General features: G+C 34.2%; 1 protein-coding gene across 2 annotated transcripts in view; it reads right to left on the reverse strand.

Moving 5' to 3' along the window:
- LOC142343134 (peroxisomal biogenesis factor 19-like) overlaps window positions 1-17731 on the reverse strand; it is a 110232-nt gene that overhangs the window by 58696 nt on the left and 33805 nt on the right. The gene's annotated exons all lie outside the window — the stretch shown is intronic.

Raw genomic sequence — 17731 nt, forward strand, 5'->3', positions numbered from 1 at the left:
TGAAACTAAATATTAACTATGAGCCTGATCTAACATTCAGCTTCAGAGCATTTTTACCCATCTGTGTCATCCATGGTTGTTTAAGGTAACTGTTTTCTTTACGTTACCAAACGCCAGCTAATGGTGGTGGTGGGGATGGAACTTTATGCCAATGGAACCTTTTTTATTGTTAAGACGGTATTTGTAAATATGCATATTCGACAAAATACACAAAATTAGGCGATTTACCATGATGAAACCATAATACTCAAATAGCAATGGTAAATACGGTTAAATACCACCAAAACGATCTTAAACAGTGTTTTTTTTATCTCAAACTATTCCGCGTCTCAAATAAAATTAAACGCATTTATAGGGTGAGACTTTAATGTTGAGGTTTTTATTATGGTAAATTTTCCGATTTTGGGTAGCACTAATATAAACTGTATCCGTATATTTATATTATTACAAAACTTAAACTACTATATAATATCTTATTTGAAAGTATACAAACTAAAACTTCTTGTCTCACTTGATGCAGTGGTTAATTTTCCTCGGCAGTCAAGGTTTGGGGTTGCTTACACATTAACTCCAATGAACGTCCCCCGATTTAGAGAAAAGACTACTAAACTGAATAAAAGACAAAAAATAAGTAAATTATTATTTAAAAAAACTTGCATAAACTGAGTCTGAGGCTTGAAAAACTGAACGATGAAAATAAAACCGATGAATCGCCAGAAGCAAAGTTATGAGTTTTACTCCTAATTAAGAGATCAGAACTTATTCTACTAAAGGTAACGGTAGCATTGGCAGTAGGGTGTTTCACCTCCTACTTTTATTATAAATGAAACAAGGAGGCTCGGTAATGAACGCTCGCACATTCAGTTCCGACCCCGCTTATCTACATTTTTCACTTAATTGTCTACCAAATGAGGAAGAGATGAAAAAAATTAACATAACATATCGTTCAAAAAACTACTAAATGGATAAAACAATCTACCTTAGAGGGACTATGAGACCTGTGACTGCCATAATATGACCACCAGAAAATACGGCGATAAAAATCAAATAATTACAAATAATAATTACGACCAAAAAAACTCGTTGTCCATTTTTTTGAAAACCAAATCAAAATAGCATCATAATAAAACTTATACAAAAAAAGATTAACCTGTACTTTGCTAAAAAATATGGGACTTTTCCTCAATGCGACTTGGTTACAAGTCGACAAGAAATGGGCAAAAGCGCGAAGTTTAATGAATTGTTTTTAAATAATTTCAAATTGATTAGAAACATTATGCATCAAATGAAATCATTGCGAGAATTTTTTATACCTCCATAGCGAGCAATTGAGACCTTTCATTATCCAGGATGTCATGCAACTACAAAAAGAAAGACAAATATAGGCAAAAAGGAAAAACTTGCACAAACAAATTTGCACGAAAACGATAATAATATTCACTAAAAACATCCAAAATTTTCGACTGAGTTTTTTCAAAAGAAAAAACCTAAAGAAAAGGGGGCGATAATGCAAAAATAACGACTTTTTATGAAAACTGGTCGCACCAAGAACAAAGACCATTTGAGGAAAATAAAACCGTTATAATGAGCAAATCTTACTTCAATAGATAATGGGTGTGACTTGTATTTAGAGCTGCTAAGCTACAAGTTAACAGAAATAAGATTGGCGAATCTCAAAAATCCATTGTCGTTTTTTAAACAAAAATTTTCAAACTTCAGGGCTTTCCACTAAAAAAGTAGAGTTTATCTCGCAACTTCTTGGCAAACTTAGTGCGCCTGTTATTAGTGAGACTAAATAATAGACTATAAAATAACATTAAATACAAGCTGAACTAAAAAATTTCAAACAACTTTACGAAACCACAAGGTTGAAGCCATTAAAATAATAAAATAACCACGAGAACAAAAAATCTTCATTTGCGTCTGCTTTGATCATCATAAAGTCTTTTTGTAAAACGACTATCACAAAAAGACAGCAAAAATAACCACAAAGATTGAAAAGTATCTAAATTTTACCAAATTCTTCTGAAAGAAATTGTCTAAGCCCTGAAGACATCAGTCAAAACGTTTAAACAGCAGAAAATTTACTGTTTGGTTCAACAAAACACTAAAAGACCTCTCAATATTGAGGCTAAGATACAACATAGTAAAATACGATAAAAACGCAAACAAGAACAAAAACGGGTAAGTTGAAGAATACTATCTTTTTTTTAAAATTTAATTTAAAAGAACCATTAGCTATATACCGGTATCAGTTATTAAGTTCATCTATTTATCTATAATTGGCCACTGAGACTTTTAATTAGCCGATATTTGGCAAACGACAACAAAATTAACAACAAATAGAGGGCAAAAATAAAAACTACCAAATTCTGAGAGAACGGTGGGGCAAGCCCTTAAAACCATATGTTACAGAACAATAAATATGTTCAGTTCCAAATTTTGTAAAACTTTTCAATTAGATTGTTAACTAATGTGACAATTTGCCAAAGAAACTAAAACAACAGCAAAAATGGGCAATTATGCACAAAAATTACAAAACTTTGTATGAAAACTCGTAGTACCGAGAGCAAGAAAACGCTCTGTTAAAACAATCCGCAACAAAAATAAAATTGGCCTAGACACTATAAGGAAGAAAGGCTGACGGGTATATACTGAGAATAAGCAAAATGTTGACTAAAATAATACAAAAATTGACAAGTTCAAAAAATCACTGAAATTTCCTTAAAACAAATACATTCAATGACATAAGAGACCTTAGGTTACAACCGGATGCACGGTACAGGTTCATTTACACCTCTTGAATAAGCCATTTGGATCTTTGAATGCTTAGACTTAGTAATCAGACTGCAAAAAGTAATAATTGAAGGCAAAACACAAGAGTTAAAGTTTAATAGAACTCTTCCTCAAAGCCATGAATACCCTTAGGTTCTTTAAAAACGAACTATATCTAGACAAGGGAGTGTGTTTCAAGGTTTCTATATCACTACGTTTGGCAAACTTTAACAAAGTGGACAAAAAATATTTTATGCCATATTTGATGAAAAAAGTTCGAATTTTGAAAAGTTTAATCGAAAATTTTAGCCAAAAAAACTTCATTCAAACAATTCAGCAACGCCCTTCTATCTCAAAATTGTGCCAAATTTTAGCAAAAATTATTGAAAATGTGAAAAAAAACTGTCGAGTATTCACACAACTTTTAACCTCGATAACTCCCTGTAAAACGGAATTCGAAATCTTTTTAATTCCATATTCTAGGATGTACGTGCTTTTTAATGATACCACTCACAACTCTCTACGATGAACATATCGATCGGCCAAAATTGTCAGAACAAAAAACCCAGTTGAGTATATAGTTCCCCCCTTGCTACTAAAGTGGGAACAAAAAGTAATTACTCTAAAACTATAAATAGCATTCACAACTGAAAATAACATGTTTTAAACATAACCGACTCAACGTCGGAAGAATTGCTCTTGAACGACTAGTGGGAGCTCTCATCAATTGCAGCCTGCTTCAGTCGGGGGGGGGGAGCCTAAACGGGACTAAGAAGTTCTATAGTGGGCTTCAAATAACCACATTAGAGGTTAACATATACCACTATTAAGATTTAAATTTAAAAATGACACCAGTTTCGGCGCACTTTTCATTTGACTTTTAGTATTAAATTGCCGCCAATTGAGTTCAGCTGCTTGAAATTGTGATTGAGAGGGAATTTTAGATCACGCGAAATGCAAAAAGTCAAGGGCGCAAAAGTCACTCGAAAAGTCAAAATTGTCAAGCGAAAATATTACATAAAAAAAGACACACACGTTTACAATAATTGCTATGAACTACGTTCAAGAGCAATTAATAAACAAAAGATATGCACTATCATCTTGCCAAAAAAATTGAATGTAAAACTAAGATCATCATTTATTACTTAAAAAAATGAGAAGTATAATGAAAAATTGGAAAATAACTATCATCTTGCTAAAAACAACACAAAATGACAAATATCACTCATGTTGGAAAATATGATTTATAAAAAACTTTTGAATAACAATTATCTTCAAATAAAATAAAATACCACGTTGAAAAAAAAACGGAACAAAATTGATAACAAAAATTGGAGATCATCCAAAATCAATGTAATTTCACACATCTTGAAAAAATGGAAACGGTGATAAAAAACTTGAACATTTTATTTAAAAAATCTTTTCAAAAAAGGACAAGAATCCTCGAAACAGAGTCTTCAGAAACTTTATTTATCTAAAACTCAAAGATAAAGAAAAAAAAACTTAACCCAGGAATATCAAATGAACTAAATGGCCGTTGGAAGTTTACGAAAACTATATAAAGAGAGCATTCAAACTATTATTGACTAATATGGTGTTTAACTGCTTACAAATACCCAATGGAAAAAGATAACAAACATCGACAAATATTGAAAACATTATAAAAATGCCCAGGCATGAACTTTAATAATAATTAAACTTTCCATATACACATAGATATAATAAAATTACATAAAATGAATGATATTAACTTTAATATATCCGAGATAGATGAAGAGGAATAAAACCTAATTCACATAATAATTATAAAGGTTGTAAATTACTACTATATAAAACATATTATGTGTTATGGACTAACATGTCAATGTTATCATCATCAAATAAATAGTACTCATGTTTAAATAGTTCAACTACAAAATCAGCGGAACATGTATACGAAAGAAAACCAAGAGGAACCTGAAAAGCATAACCAGCCAAGATGACATTTTAGATTACATTGAAAAAAAAATGGCAATTTAAAAACCCAATCAGATTCACAGTAAATTGTGACTTTGAGTGTTACAACACTGGTATACACACAAGCACCATTCTGTTATAAAAATTAAAATCAAATCAAGATATCCAGATTTAATAGATGAAAGTATTACGTACATGGAACAGATGTTAGAGAACATCTCAAAAAATCATTCTTATATTATGAAGATAAATAGGAAGGTAGATGAAACGAATATAAAAAACTGGCAGTTCATTTAACTGCTATTATCGCAACAGTTGTTGATTAAACGCATTTTAGCCATATGATTATGTTGATGAGAGTCGGGAGGATGTAAGAAACTCGATTATGGGTATAGGCGATGGGGGGTCGGGGAGACTGAGGGGGGATTAAGAGCAGCCCTTAACACCATGAAATGCCATTCTTAGTGACTGGTACGGCTCTAATACCCCTTAATGCCCTCCGAGCGTTGCCTTTTTATCCCGTTTTTGAGGACGAGAAGTCAAATGAGTCAGACGAAAAATACGCCACGCGAAGAATCGCATTATAAAGACCACAGGACTAATATAATTTCGACCAATAGAGGTATTCTGCTCAAAACTAAAACAAAAAGGCATATCTAAAGAAGAATGTAGAATGGCACAAGAATTCTGAATTAGAAGTAATAGTAAGCGATTAAAAACAAAATTTCTAATTGCAACACTCAATGCTGTTCCTCGTTAACTTACACAATTCTACGAATACTTATTACTGAAACTTATTATCGTACAGCTTAGTCCCCTGACAAAGAACACATTTACTTTTTCTTCCATTAGGAAGTTTTTCTTCCTTCATTAAAAAAAGAACACGTCGTATTTAGAACAAGAGAAACACATCAAAAACATGTCAGCTTTCAAATAAAAACTCATTCCATGGAAGTTTACCGTACGCGATTCGTTTTGAATCCTTCCTAAATTCAGCTAGAAAATGGTCTTTTAGTCGTTTCTTAAAAGCCTTCAGACTGATATTGTTGCATTTGAGATTTGATTTAAGTATTACATTGTTCCATAAACCATAAATATTACAAATATTGAGTCCTGGAAAATTTGGCATTGGAACGCACAGGTTGGTACCACAAACAGGTGCGCTTTTGCTTTATAGTCTGAGAGTTCGGAAAATCTAGGGTTCTGTATGGAGCAATCTTGTTTTGATTTATTGTATAGAAATAAACTATGATTTTGGATTTTAGAAGGAAACTAACTTGGAGTTTCTCATGTTTCAGTTTCAAATCTGCGGTGGTATCATATTTGCGTTTATCGCAGCATGTTTTAACAGCCCAACTTAGTTCTTTTTCTTAAGACGTTATCAAGTTTTCTGATACAACGCGGAGTGAAGTAGCCGAATAATGGAGGTGACTAAGAACTAGAGCATTCAAAAGTTTAATTCTCGTTTTTATTCGCAAACCCTTTTTAATGGCCGATATAGTTTTTATTCCACAAGCCATTTTCTTCAATATGCTTTTGACCTCATTACGACTTTTTATAAGAAAAATTAAGTTCCTGAAAAGCCGATGAACAAAATTTCCTAATTTTCGCAATAAGGGTAACTAAAAAAGTATCGTACTGCTACAGGAGGGCACATGTCCAGCCCCATTAAGATAACGGCAAACTTGCTACTTTTGAAGCAAATACCACCTTAATACATCAAAACTTACAAAATAACGAAAAGATTGGGCGGTATTTAAGTTGTACGCGGGACTAGAGAACATAAAACCAAATTTGATAATCTCATGGCATGCCAAAAAAAACAAACCAACGAGAAATGTCAAATCTCAATTCGAAAAAAAAACATTTTAGCGAATCAAAACATTGATATGTCCCAAAACGTTACTGAATCGGTAGAAAGTCACAAAGAACTTCAAAATCCTGAATTCAACGATCTTGAAAAGAAAATTAAAAATTGGAAACAAATTTTTGGAAATTTTCGTTTTAAACTAAATAAAACGTTTTTAAATTAAAAATTTGGAACTCACAGTGGAAAGAATGGATAAAAAACGAAGACCTAAAGATCAATGAAGGAAAATTGGTTGTCAGGCATTGTTAATCAGACAAATGGAGAAAATTTAGGTGACTCTAAAACGGCCGCAAAAACAACAGCAGAATGCAACTCAAACGATAAGATAAAGCCGAAGGACATACTTACAATTTTCTTACAGCAGAGAAGCCAATTAAGCATTGGACTTAAAGAAAAGCTGTAGAAGATAACGTATCTTACAGTGATCTACACAACACGAGAACTAAAGACCTGTTTGCAATCATTAAAGTCTAGTTTTGACCAGCATCTAAAATCGCACGTGGTATACGAAAAAAATGTAGTGGATGCAGTTCCATTTATATCGAGCAAACTTGAAAACATATAACCACGCGGATGGCAGGGTATCGAAAAAAGATTCACCATTAAGCAAATGTTATGGCACATCACGAGAGTTTGATTGGCTTATAATAGAACAGTGCAATGTGCCAAAAAAGCTTTACAAGTAGCACAAAGGAAGCCATTGTTGCACACGCTTGATGAGTACCGTCGCCAGGAGTTGAAATTGAGATATTAGTCAACAGTTGTCATGTTGCTCAATTGCAAAATTACATTTTAGCGAATCAGAAAAGTCCCAAAACGTTACCGAAACGGTAGAAAGTTGCTCAGAACTTCAGAATTCTAAATTCAACGATCTTGAATAGAAAATTTAAAACAAAGTGGAAACGAATTTTTCGGAATTTTCGTTTTTATCGATTAACAATATTCCTAAAAATTGCTTCGTTTATTTTACTGCTTTGTTTATTACTCAAATAAAAATCATTTAAATTGTAAAAAAAGAACAACTTGAGATTGCATTTTACCTGATGATGCTAGATATAGCGAAAACGTTTATATATTAAAGATTTGGAAATCACAATGGAAAAAAAGGATCAAAAACATGAAATAGTCTTTCTGGATATGGCCGTCTACGTTGATGGAAAAAAGAAAAGTCTCTAGTAAATGGTGCCAGAAACCAACGGACACTGGAACGATTCTAAATTTCCGTAGCTTCGATCCCCTGCAGCATAAAAGAAATATTGTAAGGGATACTATCCAAAGGCTTTTTCGACCTACAAGCAACTGGCATTACTTTGACGAAGACCCAAAATCAATGAAAGAAAATGGTTTTCAGGCATTGCTAATCAGACAAACGGAGAAATTTTAGTTGACTCTAAAAAAGCCGCAAAAACAACAGCAGAATGCAACTCAAACGATAAGATAAAGCAAAAGGACATACTTACACTTTTCTTACAGCAGAGAAGCCAATTAAGCATTGGACCTTAAGAAAAGCTGTAGAAGATAACGCATCTTACAGTGATCTGCACAACACGGAAACTAAAGACCTGTTTGCAATCATTAAAGTTTAGTTTTCATCCAGCATCTAAAAACGCACGTGGTATACGAAAAAAATGTAGTGGATGCAGTTCCATTTATATCGAGCAAACTTGAAAACATATAACCACGCGGATGGCAGGGTATCGAAAAAAGATTCACCATTAAGCAAATGTTATGGCACATCACGAGAGTTTGATTGGCTTATAATAGAACAGTTCAATGTGCCATAAAAGCTTTACAAGTAGCACAAAGGAAGCCATTGTTGCACACGCTTGATGAGTACCGTCGCCAGGAGTTGAAATTGAGATATTAGTCAACAGTTGTCATGTTGCTCAATTGCAAAATTACATTTTAGCGAATCAGAAATGTCTCAAAACGTTACTGAAACGGTAGAAAGTTGCTCAGAACTTCAGAATTCTAAATTCAACGATCTTGAATAGAAAATTTAAAACAAAGTGGAAACGAATTTTTCGGAATTTTCGTTTTTATCGATTAACAATATTCCTAAAAATTGCTTCGTTTATTTTACTGCTTTGTTTATTACTCAAATAAAAATCATTTAAATTGTAAAAAAAGAATAACTTGAGATTGAATTTTACCTGATGATGCTAGATATAGCGAAAACGTTTATATATTAAAGATTTGGAATTCACAATGGAAAAAAAGGATCAAAAACATGAAATAGTCTTTCTGGATATGGCCGTCTACGTTGATGGAAAAAAGAAAAGTCTCTAGTAAATGGTGCCAGAAACCAACGGACACTGGAACGATTCTAAATTTCCGTAGCTTCGATCCCCTGCAGCATAAAAGAAATATTGTAAGGGATACTATCCAAAGGCTTTTTCGACCTACAAGCAACTGGCATTACTTTGACGAAGACCCAAAATCAATGAAAGAAAATGGTTTTCAGGCATTGCTAATCAGACAAACGGAGAAATTTTAGTTGACTCTAAAAAAGCCGCAAAAACAACAGCAGAATGCAACTCAAACGATAAGATAAAGCAAAAGGACATACTTACACTTTTCTTACAGCAGAGAAGCCAATTAAGCATTGGACCTTAAGAAAAGCTGTAGAAGATAACGCATCTTACAGTGATCTGCACAACACGGAAACTAAAGACCTGTTTGCAATCATTAAAGTTTAGTTTTCATCCAGCATCTAAAAACGCACGTGGTATACGAAATAAAATGTAGTGGATGCAGTTCCATTTATGTCGAGCAAACCTGAAAACATATAACCACGCGGATGGCAGGGTATCAAAAAAAGATTCACCATTAAGCAAATGTTATGGCACATCACGAGCGTTTGATTGGCTTATAATAGAACAGTGCAATGTGCCATAAAAGCTCATTACCGCTGAAGCTTTACAAGTAGCACAAAGGAAGCCATTGTTGCACACAATCGATGAGTACCGTTGCCAGGAGTTGAAATTGAGATATTAGTCAACAGTTGTCATGTTGCTCAATTGCAAAATTACATTTTAGCGAATCAAAAATGTCCCAAAACGTTTCTGAAACGGTAGAAAGTCACTAAGAACTTCAAAACTCTGAATTCAACGATTTTGAATAGAAAATTAAAAACAAATTGGAAAACAAACTTTTAGAAATTTTCGTTTGCATCGATTAACAATATTCCGAAAATTTCTTATTTTATTGCTTTGTTTATTATTTGAATATAAATCATTTTAATTGTAAAAAAGAATAACTTGAAGTTGCATTTTACCTGATGATGCCAGATATAGCGAAACGTTTGACGTTTGTGAATTAACGATTTGGAATACAACGGGAAAAAATGAATCAAAAACATGAAATAGTCTTTCTGGATATAGCCGTCTACGTTGATGAAAGAAAATTCTCTAGTAATTTGTGCCAGAAGCCAACAGACACTGGAACAATTCTAAATTTCCGTAGCTGCGATCCCCTGCAGCATAAAGGAAATATTGTAGAGGATACTATCCAAAGGCTTTTTCGATCTACAAGCAACTGGTATTACTTTGAGGAAGCCCTAAAAATCAATGAAAGAAGAGTGGTCGTCAGGCATCGTTAATCAGACAAATGGTGAAAATTTAGCTGACTGTAAAAAGCCCGCAAAACAACAGCAGAATGCAAGTCAAACGATAAGATAAAGCAGGAGGACATACTTACACTTTTCTTACAGCACAGAGGCCAATTAAGCATTGGACTCAAAGAAAAGCTGTAAAAGATAACGCATCTTATTGATCTACACAACAAGGAAACTAAAGACCTGTTTGCAATCATTAAAGTCTAGTTTTGACCAGCATCTAAAAACGCACGTTGTATACGAAATAACATGTAGTGGATGCAGTTCTATTTAAATCGAGCAAACCTGCAGACAAATAACCACGCGGATTGCAGGGCATCAAGAAAAGATTTACCGTTACGCAAATGTTATGGCACATCACGAGCGTTTGATTGGCGTGTAATAGATCAGTGCAATGTGCCACAAAAGCTCATGACTCCTGAAGCGTTACCTGTAGCACAAAAGAAGCCATTGCTGAACACGCGTGATGAAAACCGTTGCCAGGAGTTGACATTGAAATATTAGTCAACAGTTGTCAAGTTGCTCAATTCCAAAATTACAATTTAGCGAATCAGAAAAGTCCCAAAACGTTACCGAAACGGTAGAAAGTTGCTCAGAACTTGAAAATTCTAAATTCAACGATCTTGAATAGAAAAATTAAAACAAATTGGAAACGAATTTTTCGGAATTTTCGTTTTTATCGATTAACAATATTCCAAGAAATTCTTATTTTACTGCTTCATTATTCAAATAAACATCATTTTAATTGTAAAAAAGAATAACTTGAAATTGCATTTTACCTGATGATGCTAGATATAGCGAAAACGTTTGTAAATTAACGATTTGGAATTCAATGGAAAAAAATGAATCAAAAACATGAAATAGTCTTTCTGGATATAGTCGTCTACGTTGACGAAAGAAAACTTTCTAGTAAATTGTGCCAGAAGCCAAGAGACACTGGAACAATTCTAAATTTCCGTAGCTGCGATCCCCTGCAGCATAAAGAAAATATTATAGAGGATACTATCATTTTAACATCAAAAAAGGATTTACCGTTAAGCAAATGTTATGGCACATCACGAGCGTTTGATTGGCTTATAATAGAACAGTGCAATGTGCCATAAAAGCTCATTACCGCTGAAGCTTTACAAGTAGCACAAAGGAAGCCATTGTTGCACACGCTCGATGAGTACCGTTGCCAGGAGTTGAAATTGAGATATTAGTCAACAGTTGTCATGTTGCTCAATTGCAAAATTACATTTTAGCGAATCAAAAATGTCCCAAAACGTTTCTGAAACGGTAGAAAGTCACTAAGAACTTCAAAACTCTAAATTCAACGATTTTGAATAGAAAATTAAAAACAAATTGGAAAACAAACTTTTAGAAATTTTCGTTTGCATCGATTAACAATATTCCGAAAATTTCTTATTTTACTGCTTTGTTTATTATTTGAATATAAATCATTTTAATTGTAAAAAAGAATAACTTGAAGTTGCATTTTACCTGATGATGCCAGATATAGCGAGAACGTTTGTAAATTAACGATTTGGAATTCAATGGAAAAAAATGAATCAAAAACATGAAATAGTCTTTCTGGATATAGTCGTCTACGTTGACGAAAGAAAACTTTCTAGTAAATTGTGCCAGAAGCCAAGAGACACTGGAACAATTCTAAATTTCCGTAGCTGCGATCCCCTGCAGCATAAAGAAAATATTATAGAGGATACTATCATTTTAACATCAAAAAAGGATTTACCGTTAAGCAAATGTTATGGCACATCACGAGCGTTTGATTGGCGTATAATAGAACAGTGCAATGTGCCATAAAAGCTCATTACTCCTGAAGCGTTACAAGTAGCACAAAGGAAGCCATTGCTGCACACGCGCGATGACCGTTGCCAGGAGTTGAAATTGAAATTGAAATATTAGTCAACAGTTGTCATGTTGCTCAATTCCAAAATTACATTTTAGCGAATCAGAAAAGTCCCAAAACGTTACCGAAACGGTAGAAAGTCACTAAGAAATTCAAAATTCTAAATTCAACGATCTTGAATAGAAAATTAAAAACAAATTGGAAAGGAATTTTTCAAAAATTTCGTTTGTATCATTTAACATTATTCCGAGAAGTTCTTATTTTACTGCTTTGTATATTATTCGAATACAAATCATTTTAATTGTAAAAAAGAATAACTTGAAGTTGCATTTTACGTGATGATACCAGATATAGCGAAAACGTTTGTAAATTAACGATTTGGAATTCACAAAGGAAAAAAAGCGATCAAAAACATGAAATAGTCTTTCTTAATATGGCCGTCTACGTTGATGAAAGAAACGTCTCTAGTAAATGGTGCCAAAAGCCAACAGACACGGGAACAATTCCAAATTTCCGTAGCTGCGATCCCCTGCAGCATAAAGGAAATATTGTAGAGGATACTATCCAAAGGCTTTTTCGATCTACAAGCAACTGATATTACTTTGACGCAGCCCTTAAAATCAATGAAAGAAGAGTGGTCGTCAGGCATTGTTAATCAGACAAATGATGAAATTTTAGTTGACTGTAAAAAGGCCGCAAAACAACAGCAGAATGTAAGTCAAACGATAAGATAAAGCAGGAGGAGATACTTACACTTTTCTTACAGCAGAGAGGCCAATTAAGCAATGGACTTAAAGAAAAGCTGTAAAAGATAACGCAACTTACACAACACGGAAACTAAAGACCTGTTTGCAATCATTAAAGTCTAGTTTTGACCAGCATCTAAAAACGCACGTGGTATACGAATTAACATGTAGTGGATGTAGTTCCATTTATGTGGAGCAAACTTGCCAGAAATATACCCATGCGGATGGCAGGGCATCAGAAAAGGATTTACAGTTAAGCAAATGTTATGGCACATCACGAGCGTTTGATTGGCGTAAAATAGAACAGTGCAATGTAACATAAAAGCTCATTACTCCTGAAGCGTTACAAGTAGCACAAAGGAAGCCATTGCTGAACACGCGTGATGAGAACCGTTGACAGGAGTTGACATTGAAATATTAGTCAACAGTTGTCATGTTGCTCAATTCCAAAATTACGTTTTAGCGAATCATAAAAGTCCCAAAACGTTACTCAAACGGTAGAAAGTCGCTTAGAACTTCAAAATTCTAAATTCAACGATCTTGAATAGAAAATTGTTTATTATTCGAATATAAATCATTTTAAGTTGAAAAAGAATAACTTGAAATTGCATTTTACCTGATGATGCTAGATATAGCGAAAACGTTTGTAAATTAACAATTTGGAATTCACAATGGAAAAAATGGATCAAGACCATGAAATAGTAATTCAAGGTATGGCCGTCTACGCTGATGACAAAAGAAAAGTCTCTAGTAAATTGCGCCAGAAGACAACAGACACTGGAACAATTCTATATTTCCGTAGCTGCGCTTCCCTGCAGCATAAAAGAAATATTGTGGAGGATACTATCTAAAGGCTTTTTTGATCTACAAGCAACTGGCATTAATTTGACAAAGCCCTAAATGTCAATGAAAGAAAAGTGGTCAACAGGCATTGTTAATTAGACAAATGGAGAAATTTTAGGTGACACAAAAAGGCCGAATAAACAACAACAGAATGCAAGTCAAACGATAAGACAAAGCAGGAGGACAGACTTACAGTTTTACAGCAGAGAAGCCAATTAAGTATTGGACTTAAGGAAAAGCTGTAAAAGATAACGCTTCTTACAGTGATCTACACAACACGGAAACTAAAGACCTGTTTGCAATCATTAAAGTCTAGTTTTGACCAGCGTCTACAAGCGCACGTGGTATACGAAAAAAAATGTAGTGGATGCAGTTCCATTTCATTCGAGCAAACTTGCAGACAAATAACCACGCGGATTGCAGGGCATCAAAAAAGGATTCTAAATTTCCGTAGCTGCGATCCCCTGCAAAATAAAGGACATATTGTAGAGGATACTATCATTTTAACATCAAAAAAGGATTTATAGTTAAGCAAATGTTATGGCACATCACGAGCTTTTGATTGGCGTGTAATAGATAACTGCAATATGTCATAAAAGCTCATGATTCCTGAAGCGTTACATGTAGCACAAAGGAAGCCATTGCTGAACACGCGTGATGAGTACCGTTGCCAGGAGTTGAAATTGAGATATTAGTCAACAGTTGTCATGTTGCTCAATTCCAAAATTTCAATTTACGGAATCAGAAATGTCCCAAAGCGTTACTGAAACGGTAGACAGTCACTAAGAACTTCAAAATTCTAAATTCAACGATTTTGAATAGAAAATTAAAAAAAAAATTGGAAAACAAATTTTTGGTAATTTTCGTTTTCATCGATTAACAATATTCCGAAAACTTCTTATTTTACTGCTTTGTTTATTATTTGAATATAAATAATTGTAAAAAAGAACAATTTGAAATTGCATTTTACCTGATGATGCCAGATATAGCGAAAACGTTTGTAAATTAACGATTTGGAATTCACAACGGAAAAAAATGAATCAAAAACATGAAATAGTCTTTCTGCATATGGCCGTCTACGTTGATGAATAAAGAAAAGTCTCCAGTAAATTGCACCAGAAGCCAACGGACACTGGAGCAATTCGAAATTTCCGTAGCTCCGATCCCCTGCAGCATAAAGGAAATATTGTAGAGGATACTATCCAAAGGCTTTCGATCTACAAGCAACTGGTATTAGTTTGACGAAGCCCTAAAAGTCAATGAAAGAAAAATGGTCGTCAGGCATTGTTAACCAGACAAACGGAGAAATTTTAGGTGACACAAAAAGGCCGAATAAACAACAACAGAATGCAAGTCAAAAGAAAAGATAAAGCAGAAGGACATACTTACACTTTTACTTAGGAGCAACTGGTATTACTTAGGAGAAGCCCTAAAAATCAATGAAAGAAGAGTGGTCATCAGGCATTGTTAGTCAGACAAATGGAGAAAATTTAGGTGACTCTAAAAAGGCCGCCAAAAAACAACAGCAGAATGCAAGTCAAAGGATAAGATAAAGCAAAAGGACATACCTACACTTTTCTTACAGCAGAGAGGCCAATTAAGCATTGGACTTGAGGAAAAGCTTTAAAAGATAACGCATCTTACAGTGATCTACACAACAAGGAAACTAAAGACCTGTTTGCAATCACTACAGTCTAGTTTTGACCAGCATCTAAAAACGCACGTTGTATACGAAATAACATGTAGTGGATGCAGTTCTATTTAAATCGAGCAAACCTGCAGACAAATAACCACGCGGATTGCAGGGCATCAAGAAAGGATTTACCGTTACGCAAATGTTATGGCACATCACGAGCGTTTGATTGGCGTGTAATAGATCAGTGCAATGTGCCACAAAAGCTCACGACTCCTGAAGCGTTACCTGTAGCACAAAGGAAGCCATTGCTGAACACGCGTGATTAGAACCGTTGCCAGGAGTTGACATTGAAATATAAGTCAACAAATGTCATGTTGCTCAATTCGAAAATTACAATTTAGCGAATCAAAAAGGTCCCAAAACGTAACCGAAACGGTAAAAAGTCACTAAGAACTTCAAAATTCTAAATTCAACGATCTTGAGTAAAAAATCAAAAACAAATTGGAAACGAATTTTTTGAAATTTTTCTTTTTATCGATTAACAATATTCCGAGAACTTCTTATTTTACTGCTTTTTTTATTATTCGAATAAATCATTTTAATTGTAAAAAGAATAACTTGAAATTGCATTTTACCTGATGATGCTAGACATAGCGAAAATGTTTGTAAATTAACGATTTGGAATTCACAATAGAAAAAATGGATCAAAAACATGAAATAGTCTTTCTGGATATGGCCCTCTACGTTGATGAAAAAAGAAAAGTCTCCAGTAAATTGCGCCAGAAGCCAACAGACACTGGAACAATTCTAAATTTCCGTAGCTGCGATCCCCTGCAGCATAAAGGAAATATTGTAGAGGATACTATCCAAAGGCTTTCGTTCTACAAGCAACTGGTATTACTTAGACGAAGCCCTAAAAATCAATGAAAGAAGAGTGGTCGTCAGGCATTGTTAATCAGAAAAATCGAGAAAATTTGGGCGGCTCTAAAAAGGCCGCAAAAACAACAGTAGAATGCAAGTCAAAGGATAAGATAAAGTAAAAGGACATACCTACACTTTTCTTACAGCAGAGAGGCCAATTAAGCATTGGACTTAAAGAAAAGCTGTAAAAGATAACGCATCTTACACAACACGGAAACTAAAGACCTGTTTGCAATCACTACAGTCTAGTTTTGACCAGCATCTAAAAACGCACGTTGTATACGAAATAACATGTAGTGGATGCAGTTCTATTTAAATCGAGCAAACCTGCAGACAAATAACCACGCGGATTGCAGGGCATCAAGAAAGGATTTACCGTTACGCAAATGTTATGGCACATCACGAGCGTTTGATTGGCGTGTAATAGATCAGTGCAATGTGCCACAAAAGCTCACGACTCCTGAAGCGTTACCTGTAGCACAAAGGAAGCCATTGCTGAACACGCGTGATTAGAACCGTTGCCAGGAGTTGACATTGAAATATAAGTCAACAAATGTCATGTTGCTCAATTCGAAAATTACAATTTAGCGAATCAAAAAGGTCCCAAAACGTAACCGAAACGGTAAAAAGTCACTAAGAACTTCAAAATTCTAAATTCAACGATCTTGAGTAAAAAATCAAAAACAAATTGGAAACGAATTTTTTGAAATTTTTCTTTTTATCGATTAACAATATTCCGAGAACTTCTTATTTTACTGCTTTTTTTATTATTCGAATAAATCATTTTAATTGTAAAAAGAATAACTTGAAATTGCATTTTACCTGATGATGCTAGACATAGCGAAAATGTTTGTAAATTAACGATTTGGAATTCACAATAGAAAAAATGGATCAAAAACATGAAATAGTCTTTCTGGATATGGCCCTCTACGTTGATGAAAAAAGAAAAGTCTCCAGTAAATTGCGCCAGAAGCCAACAGACACTGGAACAATTCTAAATTTCCGTAGCTGCGATCCCCTGCAGCATAAAGGAAATATTGTAGAGGATACTATCCAAAGGCTTTCGTTCTACAAGCAACTGGTATTACTTAGACGAAGCCCTAAAAATCAATGAAAGAAGAGTGGTCGTCAGGCATTGTTAATCAGAAAAATCGAGAAAATTTGGGCGGCTCTAAAAAGGCCGCAAAAACAACAGTAGAATGCAAGTCAAAGGATAAGATAAAGTAAAAGGACATACCTACACTTTTCTTACAGCAGAGAGGCCAATTAAGCATTGGACTTAAAGAAAAGCTGTAAAAGATAACGCATCTTACACAACACGGAAACTAAAGACCTGTTTGCAATCATTAAAGTCTAGTTTTGACCAGCATCTAAAAACGCACGTTGTATACGAAATAACATGTAGTGGATGCAGTTCTATTTAAATCGAGCAAACCTGCAGACAAATAACCACGCGGATTGCAGGGCATCAAGAAAGGATTTACCGTTACGCAAATGTTATGGCACATCACGAGCG

This window comes from Convolutriloba macropyga, chromosome 7 (genome assembly GCF_964194025.1).
Source record: "Convolutriloba macropyga chromosome 7, txConMacr16.3, whole genome shotgun sequence".
Taxonomy (NCBI): Eukaryota; Metazoa; Xenacoelomorpha; order Acoela; family Convolutidae; genus Convolutriloba; species Convolutriloba macropyga.